Source organism: Aegilops tauschii, chromosome 2, assembly GCF_002575655.3.
Source record: "Aegilops tauschii subsp. strangulata cultivar AL8/78 chromosome 2, Aet v6.0, whole genome shotgun sequence".
NCBI lineage: Eukaryota > Viridiplantae > Streptophyta > Magnoliopsida > Poales > Poaceae > Aegilops > Aegilops tauschii.
In genome coordinates, this window is record NC_053036.3 from 253,935,039 (window position 1) to 253,940,810 (window position 5,772).

The window sequence follows — 5,772 nt, forward strand, 5'->3', positions numbered from 1 at the left end:
AAATTTATTGATTCGACACAAGGGGAACCAAAGAATATTCTCGAGTATTACCAGCTGAGTTGTCAATTCAACCACACCTGAAATACTTAATATCTGCAGCAACGTATTTAGTAGCAAAATAGTATGGAAGTAATTATAATGGTGGCAAAAGTAACAGTAGCAGTTTTGTAGCAATTGTAACAGTAGCAACGGTAAAGTTATGTAGCAAAGATCAATGATGGATAATTATGTCAGATGGCATTCATCATGCAACAATTATAAACTAGGGCGACACAGAACTAGCTCCAATTCATCAATATAATTTAGGCATGTATTCCGAATATAGTCATACGTGCTTATGGAAAAAAAACTTGCATGAGATCTTTTATCCTACCCTCCCGTGGCAGCAGGGTCCTAATGGAAAGTAAGGGATATTAAGGTCTCCTTTTAACAAAGAACCGGACCAAAGCATTAGCACTTAGTCAATACATGAACTCCTCAAACTACGGTAATCACCAGAAAGAATCCCAATTATTGTCACCTTGGGGTATGCGGATCATAACTCGTTATATGTGTCTACAACTTACAAGACAGGATCAAGAACACAAATATATTCATGAAAACATAATAGGTTCAGATCTGAAATCATGGCACTCGGGCCCTAGTGACAAGCAATAAGCATAGCAAAGTCATAGCAACATCAATCTTAGAACATATTGGATACTAGGGATCAAACCCTAACAATACTAACTCGATTACATGATAAATCTCACCCAACCCATCACCGTCTAGCAAGCCTACGATGGAATTACCCACGCACGGCGGTGAGCATCATGAAATTGCTGATGGAGGAAGGTTGGTGATGATGATGGCGACGGATTCCCCTCTCTGGAGCCCCGAACGGACTCTAGATCTTCCCTCCCAATGAAGAACAGGAGGTGGTAGCGGCCTCCGTATCGTAAAACACGATGAATCCTTTTCTCTGATATTTTCCTCCCCGAAAGTGAATATATGGAGTTGGAGTTGAGGTCGGTGGAGGTCCAGGGGACGCACAAGGCAGGGGCGCGCTTAGGGGGGAGCCCTCCACCCTTGTGGACAGCCGGTGGGTCCCCTCTGGTTGATTCTTTCGCCAATATTTTTTTATTTGTTCCAAAGGTATTCTCCGTTAAGTCTCATGTCATTCTGAGAACTTTTATTTCTGCACAAAAATAACACCAAGGCAATTTTGCTGAGAACAACGTCAGTACGGGTTAGTTCCATTCAAATCATGCAAATTAGAGTCCAAAACAAGGGCAAAAGAGTTTGGAAAAGTAGATACGATGGAGACGTATCACATAGCACCTGCTACTAAACCAGGTCTCAAGAAGAAAGCTCCAGCCAAGAGGGTTCCTACGTCTAAAGCCAGAAAATACTGTTCCACAAGAGACCATGGGATTCACTCTTGAGCAAACAGAAGAAGAAGCTGCTGCTGGAAATAAAAAGAGGAAAGAGAGAGTGAAGAATACCATTGCCGGAGTGATTGGTAGACCATCTATGATAGTGGATGATGAAGAAGAGGAGGAAGAGGAACCCGCTGCACCTCCTGCCAAATATCAGAAGCTATGGCAGATGCCATGAAGTCAGCTGGTGCTCCATCTAAGCCCAAGCCTAAACCTAGGGCTGCTGCACCCAAGAGGTCAACAAGGAACAGCCCAGCTGCTGAAAGAACATGGCCCCAGTGCTAGAAGTTCAAGAGGATGAAGAGCCACTAGTTCTCAGAAAGTTGAAGCCAAAGATTCCAGATCATGATGATGGACATCTAGTTGCTCAAAATATGAAGCTCAGAAAGGACAAAGGTCTGAGAGACTGGAGCAGAAGTGATCCATATTCTACAAGGAGAAGAACAGCTTGTGACTATCGTTTCCATACCCGAGAACAGTAAGATTTTTATGAGACAGTGCTACTTGACAAGAAGCCCATCATAAGTAACATGAAATGGGTGGACTGGAAGTACATAGATGCAAATGAAGATTACTTCCCCCATGTCCATGAGAGCTTCAGGCTTACAGGAATTGATGCTTTTGTTGGACAAAATCTTACAAAATGGAATGAGGTGATGGTGATGCAGTTCTACTCCACAACACACTTTTATCTGGATGGCAGAATTCTGTGGATGACTGAGGGCAGAAGATGATAGTCATGTATCTCTGAGTGGGCTACTCTCATTAATGCCCCAGAGGAAGATGAAAATGATGTTCATGTATATGGGAATCTCATGATGGATCTCAACACTATGGCACACATGTACAAGAGCATTCCTCACAAGGATTTGGACACTCACAAGTTTTGATCCATATACTATTTGCTTGCTAGTTTGGCCACCACAAACCATATTTTGAGGCACACCTTGTTGCCCAAGTCTGGAGATGAGAGGATGATTCGTGGCCACTCCATCAACCTGCTCCATTTGTTTGATGTTCCATAGAAGTTCAAAGTCATGAGCCTGATTGTTGAAACAATCAAGAGGACAGCTACTGACCAGAAGAGGTCATGTGGATATGCACCACACATCCAGATGCTTATCAACTCCAAAGTTGGTGCAAATACATATCTACTTGACAGTGAACACCTTCCTCTTTGGCCAGAATTCAAAGACAATGAAGTGGTGATGGATGCTTCACATCCAACTTCAGTTGAGGCTCAAGAGAAGGAGAGGCAGCAACAGCAGCAAAAGCAGCAAAGGCAGCAAATGCACCCAATGTGTCGGTGTTCTGGGAACGGGGGTCCCCAGAGTTGCCTGCCTGCGGCCCACAGCATGGCCAAGCCAGCAGGCCGTACGGCTCATCTTCATCAACAAGGCATCCAAGACCCTCGCGAGGGTCCAAGCCTCACGAGGCGGACAACGCAAGATCTCCTCTGGAGTAGCCTAACCAGGCAGGCTCGCGAGGAGCGGAGATATCAAGGCAGGTCAAAACCTCACGAGGCCCTCGTGACGTGAGCCATGACGAACGGCACCAGGCGGGCGCGAGCGCGCAGCGTCCTTATTTCCTCTTTGGTGCTAAGGAGGCCAGCGCAGGCGAAGAGTACCGAGGCATCACGCAAAGGTTGCTATATTGGTGCAACGAGACCAAGACCAGGAGGACGGCAAGACGGAGGTCATCGTGGAGCCCAAGACGGCGTCACCACTAGAGCTTTTCGCAGGCAAAGACCGCTTTTGTCAGCATAGCTTGTACTAGCTGTCCCCCTTCAAATTCGCCCGCCATTGTTGGCTCCCTTCCCGCTCGATATTTGGGAAGAGGACCAGGGCCTCTATAAATAGGTCTAGCCACCACAGTAGGAGGCATCGAATCCTCACCCGCACAAGTTCGACAAGCACAAGAGCACCTCAACCTCAGGCGACTGTTCTTCCCTTGTACTGTTCATCATCAGCCCAAGAGGCAATCCACCACCACCACACTGGAGTAGGGTATTACACCACAACGGTGGCCCGAACCAGTATAAACCTCGTGTCTCTCTGTGTTGCGAGTTCATCGAGTTCGTCCGCAAGATCTTTGCGAGCTAGGGCATATATCGGTATGAGGGAAAGACTTCGCGCGCACCCCAGTGTTCGAACCTCAAGGGTTTGCCGGAACCCCACATCCGACAATTGGCGCGCCTGGTAGGGGTACGCCGTAGCTTCCCTTCCATCAGTTCGTCGCTTCGTCGCTCCATCGCCTCCATGGCGGACGCTCGCCGTGCTCGAGCTGAGCATCGGGCTGCCCTCACCGCCCGCGTCGCTCAGACGGCTATCGTCGGCGGGCCACCTCGTCGTTCTCCGTCTACTGCCGCCAACGCTGCCACCGGTCCGGCGTGGAACGAGCAGCAGGCGTCCTTGCTGCATCCTTCGGTGCGGCAGGACGGCCGCACCGCTACTCCATCACTGACCCCTACCGGTTCTTCATCCCACGCGCACCACGCTCCCATGGAGGCACGGGCCGCGCTCCTCGCGGCGAACGAGCTCCTGCGTTACCGCCCCGTCGACGACCTCTACGAGGAGTGGCTCGACCGCATCGCCGAGCTCGTCCGCGCTGCAGGGGGCTCTCCGGCGCCGTCCCACTCTCTGCCTCCCCCTCAACCAGCCACGGGCGACGGGGCTCATGGCATGCCTCCACCACCTCAGCCCCAAGATGGAGCCTTGGCACCAAGGCGCGCGGCTCCACGGCGTGATCCACCATGCCCGGCGCCTGCGCGCGAACAGAGAAGCTGCCAAGAAATTCTGCGGCCGCGAGAAGCTGCACCTGCGCTCCCCGTGCCACCTCGTAGAGACCGCGCACCGCCCGCAGCAGCGCAGCGCGGACCCCGCCAAGACCAAGCTCCACCTCCGAAGCGGGCCCCGGCAACCACGGCTGGCTGCCGCGCCTTCACCCCCGAGCTGCGTAGCGTCGCCTGGCCAAGCAAGTTCAAGCCAGATCTGCCTCCTTGCTACGACGGCACCGCCGACCCCGCGGAGTTCCTGCAGCTCTATGAGCTAAGCATCTCAGTGGCCAACGGCGACGAAAAAGTCATGGCGAACTGGTTTCCCATGGCTCTCAAGGATGGAGCCCGCTCCTGGCTCCTGAACTTGCAGCACGACTCGATCTCTTCCTGGGACGAGATGCGCGACCGCTTCGTCGCCAACTTCCAGGGCACTCGCGAACGCCTGCCGGCCGCGGGTGATCTACGCCGCATCAAGCAACAACCAGGAGCGACCCTCTAGAAGTACATCTAGCGCTTCAAGAACACCCGCCTCAAGATCCCCAAGGTCACGGATGAGGCCATCATCTCCGCGTTTTCCGACGGCGTTCGTGACGTCAAGATGAAGGAAGAGCTCGCCATCCACGAGGAGCTCTACACCTCTCAGGAGCTGTTCAACCTGGCGACCAAGTGCGCAAGAGCTGAGGAGGGGCGCCTTTCTCTCCTCGAGCTGCCAGCCGCAGGAGCGGAGGAGAAGAAGGCCAAGGCCAAGGATGTGAAGCGCAAGGAGGCGGTCGTGCTCGCAGCGGAGCCCGACACCAAGCGGGGCAGAGATCAACCCGAGTCATCCAAGAACGGCCGACTGTTCTGCGCCTTCCACAACCTGAACACCCACAACACCAGCGACTGTCAAGAGCTCAGAGCCATACGGGAAGGACGCTACGGTCGACGCCCCAAGCGAAACAACCGGGGCTACGGCCGCGGAGGAGGACGTGGAGGCGGACGCTGGGACGACCGTGGCCCGCGCCAGGAGTGGCGCGACCGGCCTCGCGAGGACCGCTGGTAGGACCAACCTCGCGAGGGAGCCTGGAGGGACCCGCCTCGTGAGGATCGCCCCCAGGGAAACACCGGTCTTCCCCCGCTGCGGCCACCAAGGAGGAACGACGACCACCACCAGGACGAGGGGGCTGGGGGCTTCCAGGAGCCGCGTGCGATCGCCTGCATCTTGGGCGGTGCCCAGGCCCCAGCCTCTTAGCGCACCTTCAAACAGTTCGCTCGCGAGGTGAACACGGTGCTCCCCAAGCTCGAAGCCACGCGCCCGCTCAGGTGGTCCCAATGCGCCATCACTTTCAACTCGGCGGATCAACTCAAGTGCGCAGCCACCGCTGGCGCCCTCCCTATGTTGTGTTCCCCAGTCACCAGCAATGTGCAGGTCACCAAGACCCTCATCGACGGCGGCTCAGGGCTCAACGTCTTGTCCGTCGACATGTTCGACAACCTCCAAGTGCCATATGAACAGCTTGAGCCCACCAAGCCTTTCTCAGGAGTGACCGACGGTTCCACCACACTGATAGGGCAAGTTCGCCTACCTGTCACCTTCGG